This window comes from Rhinolophus sinicus, linkage group LG03, assembly GCF_036562045.2.
Source record: "Rhinolophus sinicus isolate RSC01 linkage group LG03, ASM3656204v1, whole genome shotgun sequence".
In the NCBI taxonomy this organism is placed as follows: Eukaryota; Metazoa; Chordata; class Mammalia; order Chiroptera; family Rhinolophidae; genus Rhinolophus; species Rhinolophus sinicus.
The window spans coordinates 103,223,735-103,242,221 of NC_133753.1; positions in this window are offsets into that span (position 1 = coordinate 103,223,735).

Consider the following 18,487-nt stretch of genomic DNA (forward strand, 5'->3'; position numbering starts at 1 on the left):
GGAGGGTTAAGACTGGAGGCAGAAACACAAGTCAAAAGGGCCTGGTCATCATCCGGGGCCTGGCACACTGGCTGCTTCTTCACTCCCAGCGGGTAAGATAGGCATGTGGGCCTAGTGTCCTGATGGGGAAGGACAGGGTGTCCTGGGAGCACAAGGCAGAACCTCACCTAGTGCAGAATCAGTGAACAATCCCTGAAGCTGAGACCTGAAAAGCGTATTAGAAGTTGGTGGGACAAAGTGTGGAGGGGTGGGCAGACAGTGTTCTGGGAGAGACCCACATGCAAAGGCAAGGAGCTTTGAGAACGAGAAGGAGTCGCTGGAGCAGAGGGCTCAAGGAGAATGGCTGGAGGTGAGATGGAGAGATTGGTGGGGGTGGTCAGCAGGCAGTGAAAATGGTGCTACACTAAAGGGGTGAGTGGGGACAGAAGTGCTGCCTGGGTTCTGCTGATCCAGCCGTTTACTCTGGGGCCAGGCTGCATCCTTTTTCTCACAGGCGTGTGTGTGTGTGTGTGTGTGTGTGTGTGTGTGCCACAGCAGGGTACCAGGGGAGAGCCATGCATTTTGGAAGCATCAGCCTTCCTGCAGAGAGAACATCAGAGGTGAGAGGAGAAGCTGGAAGACCACATGGGAGGCTCTTAACAGTTGTTCCAGTGAGAACTGGCAGTGGTTTGGGCCAGATGGAGAATAACAAGGTCAGCCAACAGAACTTGAAGGTCAATTGGTCAGGAGTGCTGGGGCGTGGAGGGATCAGGGTAACCGCAGGAGCCAGCCAAGGTCCAGCAAAAAGGCCTAAGACTTGGCGGAACAAATTCTGAGTCACCTAAGTACGTGATCCAAATAGTCCAGGAGCTTCTGCCAGCCCTCTGGGTCAGACCCGCACCCGGAGCTGGGAGGCAAGGCCCTCTTCTAGCCTTCCAGATTCTGCTTCCTCCTGGAAAGATTCAAGAAGTCTGAAACCACAAGCTTGGCACAACCCACCCAAACTCTTCCTCTCTCTGCTCGTGTCACCACTTCCTCCCATATCCCGGTGGCTCCAGGACTCGCCAGGGCTCTCCACTCCATCCTTGGGCTTCTGCTCTTGGCCGGGCTTCCTCTCTCCAAGATCAACGGAAAGTCGACCCCCTACACTGACCACCAAGGCAGAAATTGCCCATGAAATCAAGGCCAGCGTAACAGCCGACACCTTGCCTTCAGCCCCCTCTCCTAGAACCGTCTTTCATTCAACCCTCTCCCTGAATTAAAGACCTCCACGCTTTTCCTACCCCACAGCACTGAGTGCAAACTTCTAAACCCCGCGTTCCAGGCTCCTCCGGCCGGGTCCGTCCCCCTCCCCTGCCTCTCATCCCACCGTTTGTCCCCTTTCTTCTCCACGGCAGCCACTGAACAGTGAGTGGCTGCAGCCTGGGCACCGGCCTCCCTGAGCCTGCCTGGGGATTGGGTCCACCTGGCGCCCCCGCAGCCCTCCCGGCGGCCGGCTGGCGCCTCTCGGTAGTCTAGACCAGCCGGGGCCGCCCCCGCCCCGCGGCTCAGATCTGCGGCCAAAGCCGGAAGTGGCTCCCGCCGGGCTAGACAGGCGAAAGGAGGCGCTCGCGGGGCTCTGCCTGCGCGAGACGGGGCCCGCCGGCCTGCGCCCCCGGCGGCTGCTGGGAGAGGCGGGGAGCCCAAGGGAAGGTTCGGAGGTCCCGGATCCAGCGGCGCTGCGGCCTGCAGAGCCTCCCCCGTCTGTCCCCTTTCACTCTCACTACTGACGCGTGCAATTAAGTGTGTTGGTGCAGCAAATCCTCGAGCCTTGGCGCCCCGACCTCATTCCATAAAATCAGGAGGGGATAACACACACACACACACACACACACCGTCAAAACCTTTGAACCAAGCGGCGGCCTGTGTCAGTTTCCCCTCCTGTTCGCGAGCTCTGGGCTTTGGCAGGTGTATCCAGGCAGAGGGCAGAGATCAGAGGATAGAGGACAAACGTGGGGGCCGCTGGCCACCCACCCGCCTGGTCGCTTTGCTCAGGCCCTGTTCCTATGCGGACGCCTTCCCAAGTGTTTCCTCGCAAGCAGGCCCTGCTTTCTGCAGAACAGCCCAGATGCTGTTTATGCAACCTCTCCAGAATCTCAGTGTACTGTACTTTTTAAAGTGATTTGATTCAAAGCATTCATTCTTTAATTAAACTTCATTTAGCTGCCATCTGTTGGGGTTCAAAATGGCTTCGTGTTTTGCAACTCTAAATGAGAATTGTTATTGGATTTGTAAACACATCCACACACACACAAAATCACAAAACACTTTCAAAAGTAATAATTGAGGAATGTGCGGAAGGAGTGTAAGGAGCTGCGTCTTAAATGTTCTAATTGCTGGGGAATGTATTCTGGCGGGTACATAATCATTTTATATACAAATCTTTGTATAAAAATCTGGTATCAACGGAAGGATCGAGATTATAGAAAGTGCCAGAATTATATCTGACTGAAAACAGTAATAAAGCAATAACCAGCGCAGGGACAAAGCTAGGGTGAGGCGCGGGGAGGGAAGGTGATGGGACAGGTGATGATGTAGGGGCGGTGCTCTCACTGCACCTGCTCCTTGGCTGCAGCCTCCCTCACCACCCAGGTGCCTCCCTTCTGCAAAAAAAAGGGGGGTCATTCTGAGCTCCAGAGACAGTGGCTTCACAGCAACCCTGCCCATGTACTTTTTTTTCCCATAAGAAGTCAGTTTTATTTTTTCTCCCTTTCTTCCACCTCTCCCCACTCCGGATCAAGCCATTGTTTCTCAGTCTAGTTGTGTAGGACACAGCTCCCTGGCCCATGCTGGTGTTATGAGCCTTGCGCTCCCCCGGCTGAGGCAGCCGGTCACCGGTTGTCCGTCAGCCGCTCACAGCAGCTCATGGCAGTTCTCCCCGGCTGCCAGCCACTCATGATGGCTGCCAGCCACTCACTCTGGCCACCGGCCCCTCATGGCAGCACATGGTAGCCCACAACAGCGCACACCGAGCTTTGGCTGCTCATGGCAGCCCAGCTCCAAGGAGAACCATTGTTCACAATCTTAGCTATAGAGGGTGCAGCTCACTGGCCCATGTGGGAATTGAACCGGTGACCTCAGCGTTAGGAGCATGGCGCTCCAACCACCTGAGCCACCGCCATGCTCCAACCACCTGAGCCACCGGGCCGGCCCCGAAGTTTTGTTAATGGTAGTCTGGCCCCAAGATGCAGGGTCCCCTCCCTCCCACCTGGCCCAGGCAAAGAAAGAGAAAGAAGAGAAGAGAGGGAGAGGAATGACAGCCCCTCTTTTAAGCCTCATGTAGTGGTTCAATGAAAGATGAATGCTTTGGGAGAAAATACTAATGATTTTTCAGTAGGGAAATTGAGCCCCAAAGAGAGTGAAGGAGCAGTGCTGGGGGCTGATGGTCTCTGGGCAGGCAGCTCTTAGGCTACAAGCACTGCTCTTGTTGGCAACGTTTTGGGTGATCGCGGTTTGAGGATACAGGAGTGGGAATTGCATAGAAGTTGAGATGTGGAGTAAAACAGGACCCCAATAATCCGGAGACTCTCTTTGCACGATCTAGCCTCTGCCCCATGCTTCTCTGTCTCATCTCCAGAACAATCTCCACAGCACCAACTTTCTGTCACATGGGGTTGAGTGTCCTTTCATTTCCTCAAAACAGCCTCCTCTTTCCAACTTATATGGCAGTTCCTTCCTTTTTTACCTTCCACTGAAATGTCGCTGAATGTCCCCTCCTCAAAAAGGCCTTTCCAGAACACCCAGTTTAAAGCAGAGCCCCACCACCTCATAATTTTTAAAATTTCATCCCTTTTTTACAAATCCTGTTATTACTACCATGTGTAATACTTTATTTTCTGTGTGGTTATTTTCTGGCTATCTGCCCTGCTATAGCTTTATGATGGCAGGCACGACATCCATCTGTTCGTTGTCATAGCCTAGCACCTACCACAGACGTGGGACATGGGAACTACTCACTAAATGTGAGCCACATAGATGGAAGATTAAACTACACCCATGTCCATAGGAAACAGAAAATGAGTGCTCCCTTAACTCTAAATCCTCCTTCCACGATGATTCCAGAAATCTTGCCCCAACCCCCCTCCCAGATCCATATATGGGAAAACCATGACTGGTGCCTCTGCCTGTTCTTCTACCATTAAAGCTTTCTTTATTTCTGGTCAAGTGTTTCAACTCCAGAAGCCGTAGATTTCAAAATCAATTTCCCTGAGACAGCCCACATAAGATGTAGGAAATGGGACCCAGGATAAACACTAGGTACGGCAGAAGCAGAGGCAGCCTCTACTAGAGGTACCAAAAACACTCCGCCTTGCTTACATGTTTGCAGGTAATAGTAAAAACAAGTACTATGTACTTGACGTATACAACATCAGGGCCATTAGGCAAGACCTTTCGTGTGCAGTTAATCCTCACAGCCCTGCTAAGGAAATGTTTCTTCCTTTTACAGATGAAAATCTGAGGTTCAGAAAGATCAAGGGCTATATCCTGGGTTACACAGCCAGCAAACATTAAGCACCAATCCAGGATTCAAAGCTAGGGCCCCTGACTCAAAGACTCAAGCCACTAAGTCTATACCAGGGTGGATCCTGCCTGCAGCTGCCCTTCCCAGCAGGACTGGAAAAGCAGTGGCAACTTGAGCTTGGGGGGAGTTTGTTTTCTGATTTCCCTCTTGTTTGAAGAAGAGAGGTACATTGGAAAAGAAAATGAGTGGATGCCAGCTGCTTCAGGTTTGCTCAGACTGGACACTACTCTCAGGTCACAGAAAAGGGACATCAGTGGGAAGCCAGAGCTGGAAGGACCAGAGGAATACACACACACACAAACTCACACTCATACTCACACATGCATACACTCACACATACACCTACATACACGTATACTCACACACATACACTCATATGCAGTCACATGCACTCACACACACACATGCACACACATTCACACACACACATATAAAAACTGTTCATAAAAGGTGTTGCCATAATCCCTAAGTATAGCATAGTGCTTGGCTCACAGATATTAAGAAACTGGCGTTTGAAAAACAGAACGCAGCAGTGAGGAGCCATGTTTACCCACAGCTCTGAGCATGCCCCGTCCAGACTTAAGCCTGGCTCTGCTGGCCTCTGCTATCCCAGCAGGAAATCCGCAGGCCTCACTCTGGCATCGGCGGCCCAGCCCCCAACAACTCATTGCTGTATCTCCCAGTGTGCCTTGGACTCCAGCCAAACCATGTCCTCACTGTTCTCAGAACTTTCTGGAACCTCTCAGACCTCCATGCTGCTGCCCAGGCCTTGGGATGGCTGGCCCTTCCCCCACCTTTTTTTTTGTTTGTTTGTTTGTTTTTGCTTGACAAGGGTCTGCCCTCCCTGCTTTATAATCCAGCGGAAGGATCCTCTCTGCACAGACCCAGGAGGTGCTGGTCCAGCAGGTGCTCTTAGCACTTAACACAATGTGCTATTGTCCTCTGAAAAATAGCTTATCGATCACATGGCCTGAAACACAAGCTCCAAATATCTCCTAAATATCCCCCAGGAAAAAAATAAGGTCTTTTATTTCTTCTCTGTCGCCTTCCAGACATCATGCTGTATGAGCGTGCATATCGAGGCCTTCTTTGCTCAGGAAATGTGCCATTCCTCTCGAAGCCTCTTTTGTTAAGCACATCGTGCGTTATATCCCCAGGACCTGCTTATTTTATAACTGGAAGTTTGAATCTTCTGATCTCCTTCACCTATTTTGCTCAACCCCCCTACCTCACCCCAGCCCACAAGTTTGGTTTTCCTGTGTTGTATTTTCAGATTCCACATATAAGTGAAAGCATACTGGTCTTTAATTTATTTCACTTAACATGATGCCCTCACGTTCCTTCCGAGTTCCATCCATATTCTCACAAATGACAGGATCTCCTTTCTTTTTCTTTTCTTCTTATTATTTATTTTATTTATTTATTTTTAAAGATTTTATTGGGGAAGGGAACAGGACTTTTATTGGGGAACAGTGTGTACTTCCGGAACTTTTCCAATTCAAGTTGTTGTCCTTTCAATCTTAGTTGCAGGGGGCACAGCCCACCATCCCTTGCGGGAGTTGAGCCCAACCAGCAACCTTGTGGTTGAGAGCACAATGTCCAACCAACTGAGCCATCTGGCCACCCGGGAGCTGAGCGGCAGCTCATTGACTTCATTCTAGTTGCGGAGGGCGCAGCTCGCTGGCCCATGTGGGAGTCGCACCGGCAGCCCTGTTGCCCAGGGTTCGCGTTCTAACCAACTGAGCCACCCGTCCGCTCCTTTTTTTTTTTTTAATATTGGGGAACAGTGTGTTTTTCCAGGACCCATCAGTCGTTGTCCTTCAATCTAGTTGTGGAGGGCACAGCTCAACTCCAAGTCCAGTCGCCATTTTCAATCTTAGTGGCAGGGGGTGCAGGCCACCATCCCATGCGGGAATTGAAGCGGCAGCCCTGCTGGTAAGAGCTCATGCTCTAACCAACTGAGCCATCCAGCTGCCCCTCCTTTCCTTTTTATGGCTAAATAATATTCCCCTGTGTACATGTACCACTTTTTATTTACCATTCACCCAACAGTGGACACTTAAGTACCTGTTTCCAGATCATGGCTATTGTAAGTAATGCTGCAATGAACATGGGGGTGCAAATATCTTTTTAAGTCAGTGTTTTCATTTTCTTTGGATAAATACCCAGGAAAGGAATTGCTGGATCATATGGTAGTTCTATTTTTAATATTTTGAGGGAACTCCATACTGTTTTTCATAGCAGCTGCACCAATTTACACCCACCAACAGTGCACAGGGCTCCCTTTTCTCCCAGCCTCGCCAGCATTTGCTGCTTCTTGTCTTTTGGTGACAGCCATTCTAACAGGTGGTTTTGATTTGCATTCTCCTGATCATTAGTGATGTTGAGCACCCTTCCATGTACCTGTTGGCCATCTGTACGCCTTCTTGCGAAAATGTCTATTCAGGTCCTCTGTCCAGTTTTAAATCGGATTGTTAGTTTTTTTGCTATTGAGTTGCATGCATTCTTTATATATTTTGGATACTAAATACCCTTTATTTTCTCCTAGTCAGTAGGTTCTGGGAGCCTCATGTTTTTTGGTCTCTGACGCTTTGTCCTTCCACAGAAGCTCTCCCTGCTCTGCCATCCCATGAGGTACTGCAGTTGATCAGCTGCAGTCTGGCTCTACTCCCTTGGTTTCCGCCTCTTCCCTTCTCTCATTCTTGCTGCTGCCCCCGCCTCCTATCAGAAGAGAAACTCGTGGGGCTCCGGGCAGGCACACACTTGCCTTGCCCAGGACCTAATCTTTGGATCGTGGGCATCCTCACAGCCTAGGCACCTGGTTCCCTGGGCCCAAAGGAAGAGAATGGTTTGAGGTGAATCTGGAAAAGGGCGAGGGACCTCAGAAGCTGGGAGGAGTCACTTGATGTGGCTTCAGTACATTTGTGAGACTTGTCCCCTTGGTTTGGCTGTCACAGCCAGGAGGTGGTGTGATCACCGTGTCTCCCGAAAGGCCCATTAGAGAGACAATTCATCAGTTTATTTAGTCATTAAACAAGATTCATGAAGCATCTGCCACATACTCTGCCAAGACTCTGTGCCCTGTTACTGATGGACAACATGCAAGTAAATAGCCAACATGTAACTACAAGTGAAGACCAGAGCTGTGAAGAAAACAAACAAGGTGTAGGGACCAAGGCTAGGGCCTGCCAGGGAAGCCCTCCCTGCAGAGACAGGGTGAAGCTGAGTCCTGAAGGGGCAGTAGGAGTCAGCCAGGCAAAGAGCAGAAAGAAGGCAAACCCCTCCAGAGAGGGGGAGCAGCGCCTGCCCGTGGGCCCTGAGGTGGGGGGTGGGAGGAGAGCTTCTTCTTTCTGTGAAGGTGGCAAGTGGTGGGTGAAGGGGAGAGAGGCACAAGGCTGGAAAGGTGAGCAGAGGCAAGACTTTTCTCAGAGCGCCCCAGGACATCACCATCAGGGAGTGACAATCCAATTGATGTTTTTTTAAAAAATCATCCGGGTTGCTGTGTGGAGAATATAAAGAACTCCTACAACTCAGCAACAACAAAAACACACAGCCCCACTAAGAAATGGGAGAAGGATTTGAGTGGTCATCTCTCCAAAGATAATATACAGATGGCCAATCAGTACATGAAAAGATGCTCACCATCATTACTCACTGGGGAAATACAAATCAAACCCACAGTGAGATGCCGTTTCACATCCACTGGGATGGCTATTATGAAAAATAAAGCAGGACATAACAAGTGTTGGTGAGGTTATAGGGAAATGGGAATGCAAAACGGTACAGCCACTGTGGGAAACAACTGGTGGTTTTCCAAAAAGCTAATCATAGAATTATCATATGACTCAGTGTGACAGTGTGATGTAATAAGGAATACATGTTTTGGTCTTCACTTGCTTTCCTGGCACCAGCTCCCAAAACCCTTGTTATTGCTTAAGTGATAAGAACAACAAAGGTGTCATTTGTCATTCATAACAAGTCCTTTCAACCATCCCTGAGTTTGTGTTAATGAAGTGACTTTTGGACAGCACCTAAGGATGGAGTCTGGTTGCCAGGCGAACCAACCATGTGATTAGAGGGTTGGAAATTTCAGCCCCACCCCCAGACCTCCAGGAAGGTGGGGGATGGGGACAGAGATTGAATTAATCACCACTGGCCAGTGATTTGATCAGTCATGACTACACAATGAAGCCTCCATAGAAAACCCTACAGTACAGGTTCAGAGAGCTTCCAGGTCGGTGAACAAGAATGCATCCACATGCCAGGAGGGTGGCACATGTCAAACTCCATGAGGGACAGAAGTCCCTGTGCTCTGGACCCTTCCTGACTTCGGCTTATGTATCTCTTCATCTGGTGAGGATGAGGGGAAATGGGGACCTTCATTTGTATCCTTTAATATCCTTTGTAATAAACCAGAAATCTAGTAAGTAAACTGTCTTCCTGAGTTGTGTGAGCCACTCTAGCAAATGACTGAACCCAAGGAAGGGGTCACGGGCACCTCCAATTTATAGCCAGTCTGTCAGCACAGGTGACAACCTGGACTTGCAATTGGTATCTGAGGTGGTGGCAGAATTGTAGGACTGAGCCCTTCACGTGTGTGATCTGAGGCTATGTCCAGGTAGATAGTGTCGGAACTGAGTTAAATCATAGGATACCCAGCTAGTGTCTGAGACTTGTTTGGTACGGGAAGACCCCACACATTTGGTGACCAGAAGTGGAGAGTGTTATAGTAGAGAAGAAACACAGGAAAGTTTTTCCTTTTCACCCAGCAATTCTTCTCCAGGCACATACCCTAAAGAATTGAAAGCAGAGACTCACACAGATACTTCTGTGCCAATGTTCATTGCAGCATTATTCACAATAGACAAAAGGTAAAAACAACCCAAGTGTCCACCAACAGATAAACTGATAAACAAAATGTGGTCTATCCATACAGTGGAATATTATTCAGCCACAAAAAGGAACGAAGTGCTGACACGCTACAACATGGATGACTCGAAAACATTATGTTGAGTGTAAGAAGTCAGTCACAAAAGGACAAATACGGTATGGTTCCACTTATATAAGGTATTTAGAACAGGCAAATTCAGAGACAGAAAGTAGATTAGAGGTTACCAGGGGTTGGGAGGTGTGGGGGGAGGAAAAAACTCTCCTCTACCCTCAAGGTTCTTCTGGCTGATCTAATAAGCAAATAGACATAAGACAGATTAGCAAGAGAAAATAACCAAATTTAATATATACGTATGTATGGGAACCCCACATACATGAGACTCAGAGACCCCACATGTACAAGAGGTTCAGTAGAAGGGGGGATTGAGGTATATAATGCATCCTGAACTGAGGTGAGGTTAGGTGCCTTGGGGGCTTCAAAGGGTCATTGCAGGATGACAAGAAGAGCAGACGTTTAGTAAATAGCAGTTTGTCCTGCCCTATAGGTAGATCAAAAGAGGTGATCTCTGATAATCTTTTATTATAGTCAAGGCCCTTAATTCAAGTTCTAGGTAGTTAAGGGAGGGACAGAAGTTTCTTTTGAGCCTGCAGCCAAAGTTGCCTTTAGCTCAGAACAATCTGTGTACCACAGAAGCACATCTTGGGGTGACTCATTCTGAACCCCCACGGAGGGAAGGGGGAGGAACAGGGAGTTATTATTTAATGGGTACAGAGTTTCTGTTTGGGTTGACGAAAAAGTCCTGGAAATAGCGATAACGGTTACACAACATTGTGAATGTACTTAATGCCACTGAACTGTACACCTAAATAATAAATGTTATGACATACATCTATAGAGGGTGCCAAAAATGTATACACGTTTTAAGAAAGGAAAACTGTAAAAATTGTAATACTCAGTATATACCAATAACAAAAGATGAATGCAAGTCACATTTGACTTCTGCAATTACAAGAGGCGCTCAAAGTGATTACCATCAGCGTCCAGACACTTCTGATTACGGAGAACTACTGCTTGAGCAACGCTGACCAAAGTGTCGACTTGTATGCATTTTTTTGGCACCCCTGGGAATTTAAAATTTTAAATTAAAAAAAAATAAATTTGTTTTTTAAAAGCACTCTGGGTGCTGTGTGGAGAATGGTGGCTTCTAAATTACCCCCTTAGTCATCAACATCCAATTCTTTCCTTCCCTTTTTCCTGCTACTCATCCATGCTGGAAAAAGCAGATAGTATTTATTGACCAGACCAACCCCAGCCTGCCATTCAGAGACGCCCACTTCGGTCTCATCCCTGCTCCAGCAAGGATCTGAAGCCCTGGATAGGTGAGCGTCTGGGAGACCCGAGCTTGCCTCTATCCAACCCAACCCAGCTGGTCCAAGGAAAGCAAATCCCTCCAGGACGCCTTACTGTTCACGAAGCTCACCGCCACCATCCTGGGGGCTGCAGGAGAAAGAATGGCTGCATAGATGGCTTTCTGTTGATAATGGCAGTGCCACCGCTGGGTACTGTGAGAAGTGTCATCGCAGCCGATGCTGCTCATAGTCAGGCCCTGCAGATCCCTGAGCAGCCCCTGGCACCAGACAGAGGGCAGGTGCAGGGCCCCGGGGGGCCGAGTAACTCCATTTGAAGGAGGGAAGCAGAAATTCTATCTCCCTGGATCACAGGGATCCATTTTCGTGTCTGTGTCCTCCACATGCCAACTGCTGGCCAGCTGCTCAAGGGCCCAGGAGTCCTGCTCCTCTCCCAGGCATCAGTCTGGCACACAGAAGGGGTATTCAGGACAGGTGCCATGAATGAATGACTGCTGGAGGCCACAGATGCCAGCCTAGGAGCCAGGGAGGCCCAGCCACTGCCCAGAGTGACCCACAGAAAGTTGGTGCCTGAGCCAGGATTATAATACTCAATACATTTTTCCCAGGCCCCCTCTTGGCCTGGCCCTCTCTCCCAGGGCACCCGTCTCTGGGCCCACAGGGGGTCCCCCAGCTCTCAGACCCCAAGGGCAGCTGTGAGTCACAGACATGCTCTCTTCTGGGGATTTCTTTTTTCTTTTCTTTTGTGCTGTCTCCTCCTCCCCCTCTTTCCTTGCTGGGAAATCTGATTAGAACTTTGAAAGCTGAGCCATCTTAGGATCAGGTTGCCAGATTTAGCAAATAAAAATACAGGAAGCCCAGTTAAATGTGAACTTCAGATAAATAACAAATAATTCTTTAGTGTTTAAGTATGTTCCATGAAACGTTTGGGACATAACATACTAAAAAAAAATTATTTGTTGTTCATCTGAAATTCAAATTGAACTGGGCTTCCTGTATTTTTCTGGCATCCCTACCTTAGGAGCAGACTCTTATCTGCAAACAGAAGGCCTTTGAGTGCGGGGAGGGAGGAGGAAGAAGAAGCAGAGCAGACAGGCCCCGGGCAGGAAAATGGCAGCCTCCCTGCATTGGATCCCCCAGAACCTAGCTGGGCCCTGCTGAGCTGAGGAAGTGAGGGGCACCGTTCCTTCCATGCTGTACCTTTGAACAATCCCAGAGGCTCTCTGCTTGGCCCCAGCTGGAGTTTTCAAGAGGAGAAGCAATCAGACCCTTGCTCTAAGATGCTGAGAGAGAAAGAAGGAAGCTGCTCAGACAGCCAGATAGGACAGGAAGCCCCTGGCTGCCATAAGAGAGGAAACTGGAGCAGACAGGCAGTGGTGGGGAAGGCGGTCCAGGACCATAGCACTATCACCCCACCCCCAACCCCTTGGCTACACAGAGTGGGTGCCATGAAGGCCCCAAGAAGCAAGGAGCCACTGACTAAGAAGACAAATCATGAGCACATCAGCTGTACGATTTTTTGTGCTTTGGGCTGAACACCTGGCTTCTGTGTGCCCTGGACCTGCTCAGCTGCATGAACAGTGGGAATCAACTGTAAGCCCAGGCCTCAGGAGCAGGGAGGGTAACTGAGCCCAGCTTCTGAAAGTAAGAACCCCTCTCTGGGGAGCTCAGGGCCAGCCTCACGTACCAGATCTCTGCTGAGCCAAAGGTCAGGGCCCCTGCATTTTATCTCCTTCCCCTGGACCCCAGCTTCCCCTGGACACTTCCCTCCTCTACTAGGCTACACCTTCTGCTCTGGGCCTCCTGCCCTGTGGGACTCCGAGAATCTGAGGGATGCCTGCAGTATTAGGCTGCTGGGCTGGGGCCTGACCCTGCATACCAAGACCTGTCGAACAACTCTGAAGCTGGTGGTGTTGGCTCAAACTGCAGAGCTCTGCTGACACTTCCATCCCTGCCTGTCTCCCCCCACAGTCTGCCCAGTATTTGCCAAGTCACTGGAGCCGAGCTTGCCTTGAGCCTGAGCTAGCTGAGTGATGACAGGTAATTCCAGAGCGCTTTCTTTCTCTCTTTTTATAAGGGTTTTGGACATTATTATATTTTTCACAAAATTAACAAATGTTTGATATAATAATGTAAACAACATAGAGTAAACATAAAAACTTTATAATCTTTCCTTTGCCTTCAATCTTATCCCTTGCTATTAACTGTCAGTGTTAATGGCGAGATATGTATCTTTCGTCTTTAGGCTCATGAAGCACATATACATGCACATGACTTTTCTCCTTTTCCTTTTCAATGAAAATGGGTCATAAGGTAATCAGAACTGCATTCAGCACCTACACAGTGGCTTAAATAAGAAACGTGTTTCATTAGATGGTGCAGGTTGCTACAGCCACTAAAGCACATGCTTCATCTCCATATGTTTCCCCATCCCAAGGGTGACTTTGGTCCCCACAGTCACACGATGGCTCCAAGCATTAAGTCCATGTTCGAAGCAGGAAGAAGAGGGAGGCAAAAGACAACAGGCACATACCAGCTGACTCTGATTAAAAACGTATGTAATACATGCTACTAAAAAAAAACTAATAGTTTTCCCAGAAGTTCTTCCCTGTACATTTCCACTTGTATCTCATTAGCCAGAAATATGTCATGCGATGGTGCCTAGCTGCAAGGGAAGCTGAGAAATCAAAATTTATTTTTGAACCCGGGTACATGACCTGTGAATAAGGAAGCAGGGGCGTATAGGTAGTGGGGAGACACATTTGGCAATGCCTACCCTAGATACCATCCATCTAGGTTTCTATACTTTAGTATTTCTCCCTACTTGATATGCCATGACTCTTTCCAGACTAATGCATATAGGTCTACCTAATTCCTATCGAAAGCTGCACAATAGTCCCACAGAATGATACCACCATAATTTATAATTATATCCAATATTTTTCTAAAATAAAGACAGTGGCAATAAACATCCTTGAAGATACATCCCTTGGTGCTGGTACTTCTGTTTCTGAAGTTTAGATTTCCCCAAGTGGCTTACTGAATGAAAGAGTGTTGTATCTATTGCTGTTATCCATTGCTATGGAAAAATTACCCTGCAACTTAATACCTTAAAATAACAAACATCTACTATCTAATAAACGAGATTCTGAGGGTATCCAGGAGTAGCTTAGATGGATGGTTCTGTGTCAGAGTCTCCCAGGATGTTTCCCTCAAGCTGTTGGTTGGGCTGCAGTCATCTGAAGGATCCATTGGGGCTGGAGAATCTGCTTTCAAGCTCATTCACCCGGCTGTTGGCAGACCTCAGTTCCTTGATGACTGTTGGCCAGAGGTTTTGGTTTCCTAGCACGTGAGCCTCTCCATAGGACTGCCACAACACGGCAGCATTCTTCCCCCAGAAAGAGTGATGCAAGAGAGAAAGTGAGCACTGAAGACAGAAGCCACAGTCTTTTTTATAACCTAATGTCATCACTTCTGCCTTATATTACTGATCACACAAATAAACCCTAAGGTGTGAACACCAGGAGGCGGGGAACATTGGGGGCCATATTGCCCCAGTGGCTGGCTACCACAGGGGAGCACATATTCTTTTCTTTTTTTTAATTTATTTTTTAAATTTATTGGGGTGACAATTGTTAGCAAAATTACATAGATTTCAGGTATACAATTCTGTATTACATCATCTATAAATCCCATTGTGTGTTCACCACCCAGAGTCAGTTCTCCTTCCATCACCATATATTTGATCCCCCTTACCCTCATCTCCCACCCCCCCACACATATTCTTTTATATTCCCTTTTTCTTTGAAAAACTTATAGTTTTTACCCTGACTAAAAGTCTAGTACATGCTAAATTTAGAAAAATTGGAAAACAGAAAAACATAGAGAAGAAATTTAAAAAACCCCTAATCCCACTGCTGAAAGATAATTGCTACTTATGTTTTTATACATTTCCTTCTTTCTTCTATGCATATTGTATATTGTTAGGATGCCTTTGTCAGATAACAAAAACTACCCTGACTCAAAGAAGCTAAAATACGAGAGCTGTTAATGATCTCGGGGGGCAGGAAACACAGAGGCAGCCAGGTGTTAGGGTGTTGGAGGTTAATGACATCCTAAAGGAACCAGGTGCTGTTTCCTGGGTCATTCAAACATTGACTTCATCCCAAGCCTTATTCGGCAACAGCCCTACAATGGTAGCATCTCTTTCACCTCTTAGAGCAGAGAGATGATTGAAGGGGCTAAAAGTCTTTCCCTTCAGTCTGATTGGGCCAACCTGGTTCACTCCTGAGCCAATCACTGTCATTGGGAATGCCATATGCTAATCAACCTGTATGGACCAGATAAAGGGGTGGGATTACTGTTATTAGCTTACAGGAATCATCCCCAGAGTTGGGTCAGCTTCCCTGCGTTACATGGTCTGTTAGGTTGGAAGAAGAGGAAAAAGAGGCTGGGGTGGCTGCCAACAGTGTCTCCTACACAGATATATTTAGATAGTTGATATGATACAATTTTGTATACTTATTGTTTTAACTGAACATCATGTTATGAATATATTCTTTATAATTTAAATGTTTTTACAAACAAATAGGCATATATCAGTCCAACAAGTAGATATAATTTACTTCTTATAACAGTTATATTGAAATACAATTCACTTGGTTAAAACTATACATTTCAATGGTTTTTAGTATAGTCACAGAGTTGTGCAACTATCATCACAATCAATTTAGAATATTTTTATCACCTCAGAAAGAAACCCCATATCCATTAGCAGTCACACCCCATTTTCCCCCAACTCCCACAGCCCTAGGCAACTATGAATCTACTTTCTGTCTCTATGGATTTGCCTATTCTGGACATTTCATGTAAATGGAATCCTACAATATGTGGTCCTTTGTAACTGGCTTCTTTTACCTAGCATAGTGTTTTCAAGGCTCATCCCTGTAGCATGTATCAGTATTTTATTTCTTTTCATTGCTGAATAATATTTCATTGTGTGGATACATTACATTTTATAAAATCTATTCATCAGTTGATGGACATTTGGGTTGTTTCCATTTTGGGGCTATTATGAACATTTCCTTAGTTTATTTGGGCTGCTATAACAAAATACTAGGTAGCACATACACAACAGAAGTTTATTTCTCACAGTTCTGGAGACTGGGAAGTCCAAGATCCAGGTGCCAGCAGATTTCGTGTCTGGTGAGAACCCACTTCCTCTCTGAGGGCGATCTTCTCATTGTAATCTCAGATAATGGAAGAGGGAAGGGAGCTTTCTGGGCCTCTTTTAACACGTTGCCTACGGATCACGAGAATCTTCACGAGGAATTTAAACCCCGCTGTACGCAACGTGTTAAAAGGACACTAATTCCATTCATGAGGGTTGCACCTTCATGACCAAATAACCTACCAAATGCCCCACCCAGCTCCATATATGTTCATGTTGGGGGAATAGGTTTCAACATCTAAACTTTGGAGGAAGATAAATATTCAGTCCATTGCAAATATGTCACTACGAACATTCATGTACAAGTTATGGTGTGGACATAATGTCTTCACTTCTCTTGGGTAGAGAGAATACCTGTGAATGGAACTGCTGCATCACATGGTAACTCTGTTTGACCATTTGAGGAACTACCAGACTACTTTCCAAAGTGGCTGCACCAGTTCACATTCCCACTTTCAGTGTAAGAGGGTTCCCTTTTCTCCATATCATTGTCAATACTTGTCACTGTCTGTCTTTTTTAGTTTAGCTATCCTACTGGGTGTGAAGTTGTATTTCACTGTGGTTTTGATTTGCATTTCCCTGATAACTAACGACGTTATCATCTTTTCATGTGCTTATTGGCCATTTATATCGTCTTTGGAGAAATGGTTATTTAAGTTATTTGCCCATTTTTTAATTGGGTTGTCTTTTTATTATTGAGTTACAGGAGTTCTTTATATATTCTAGATACAAGTTTCTTATCAGAGATATGATTTGTAAAAATGTTCTCCCATTCTGTGGGTTGTCTTTTCACTTTTTTGATGGTGTCTTTTAAAGCATAATTTTAAAAAATTTAATGATGTCCAGTTTATTTTATCTGTTTTTGATTATGCTTTAGCTGTCAAGCTGTCATATCATCTATGAAACGACTGCTTAATTCAAGGTCACATAGATTCACTCTGTTTTCTTCTGAAACGGTAACGATTTCCTTACATTTAAGTCTATATCCCATTTTGAGTTAATTTTTGTATATTGTGTGAAATAGGGGTCTAATTTTATTTTTTTGCATATACATATATACATTACATATATACATACATATATATATATATATATATATATATATATATATATATATTTACATATATTTATACCTATATAATTGTACCAGCCCCATTTGTTGAAAAGACTATTTTCACCCCTTTGAATGGCATTGCCACCCTTGTGGAAGACCAATAGACCATGAAAGTGAGAGTTTATTTCTAGGCTTTCAATTCTATTCCTTTGATAGATACTACGTCTATCCTCGTGCCCGCACGGCAGTCTGTTGATTACTGAAAGTTTATAGTAGTTTTTGAGCCAGGAAGTAGTGAGTCCTCCAACTTCATTCTTTGTTTTGGCTATTCTGGGTCCCTTACATCCCCATATAAATCTTAGAATCAGCTTCTCAATTTCTGCAAAAAAACTAGTTAGGATTTTGATATTGATCACTTTCAAACTATAAATCAATATGGGGAGTACTGCCATTTTAACAATATTAAGTCTTCTGATCAATGAACATGGGATATCCTTACATTAATTGAGGTTTTCCTTAAATTCTTTAATGGATGTGTTGTCTTCGGGGTAAAGATCTTACATTTCTTTTAAAAATTTTTATTTATTCCTAAATATTTAATTCTTTTTGATGATAAGTAGAATTTGTTTCTTAATTTCATTTTTGGATTGAAATACAATTGATTTTTTGTATATTGGTTTGTATCCTGCAACCTTGCTACATTTATTTATTAGCTCTAAGTGTGTGTGTGTGTGTGTGTGTGTGTGTGTGTGTGTGCGTGTGTGTGTGTATGGGTTCCTTAGGATTTATATGTACACGATGATGTCATCTGTAAGTAGAAGTAACTTAGTTCTTTCTTTCCAACCTGGATGCCTTTCACTTCTTCTTCTTCCCTAATTGTCCTGGCTAGAATGTCCAGTACCAGGTTGAATAGCAATGGCAAAAATGGATATCCTCGTTCTATTCCTGATCTTAGGGGAAAAGCTTTTAGTGTCTCACCACTAAGTATGACGTTAGCTTGCCGGGGGAGGGGTTTGTAGACGACCATTATCAGGCTGAGAAACCATAACTTACACTTAAATGGTAATTTTCATATAAAGTCATGGGTATAGTGTTGGCACAGAGTAAGCCATGAAGAATGTTAGTCATCATCATCATCATCTACTTAATCATCCTCCTACTGTGGGATGTTCACATATTTCGTCTATTTGACCATTAAGATAACTCAGTAACCATGAACACCTCTGCCGATCCCTGTGCCTTTTAAAAACCAAATAGTATTTCACAATGTATGTAAGTCAAGTCATTATGCTGTAAACCTTAAACTTATATGAGGTGTGACAATTAAGTTTGCGAACTCATTCTAGAACAAGTGCTACGTACCTCATTGCTGAATGTCACTACGCTCACCTTCAAAGTACTCCCC